At 43.9% G+C, this 305-nt stretch overlaps 1 protein-coding gene across 1 annotated transcript in view; it reads right to left on the bottom strand.

Annotated features, from left to right (window-relative positions):
• Positions 1-305, bottom strand: part of mast2 (microtubule associated serine/threonine kinase 2) — a gene marked incomplete at its 5' end in the record, with an annotated part of 41,686 nt that overhangs the window by 24,317 nt on the left and 17,064 nt on the right.

The raw sequence follows: 305 nt of genomic DNA, 5'->3' as shown, positions 1-305 counted from the left end.
GAGGGAGGGAGGGAGGGGGGAGACAAGGATGAGTCATAGAAGAGCATACCAGAGAACATACGTGAGCAAAAACCTGCATGTGTTCACTATAATGAGATATTATATAGAGTTAATCCCTTCACATTACAACATGAATTATTCACACATGCCTGCAGGCCCTAACCCACAATGAGCATCCTGAGCACCAGATTACATCTTCAGAACATTCACACCAATATTTACAATAACTGGACCCTAACTCTAAAAGCCCTCCAGCAAAGAGAACTGCCTTTTCTTTAAGCAGCTGCAGGAAGTGTGACGTCACC

This window comes from Morone saxatilis, unplaced genomic scaffold, assembly GCF_004916995.1.
Source record: "Morone saxatilis isolate NCDOM2014 unplaced genomic scaffold, NCSU_SB_2.0 Contig12, whole genome shotgun sequence".
In the NCBI taxonomy this organism is placed as follows: Eukaryota; Metazoa; Chordata; class Actinopteri; family Moronidae; genus Morone; species Morone saxatilis.
The sequence above is the reverse complement of the archived record's forward strand: the minus strand, read 5'-3'. Positions and strand labels throughout refer to the sequence as shown.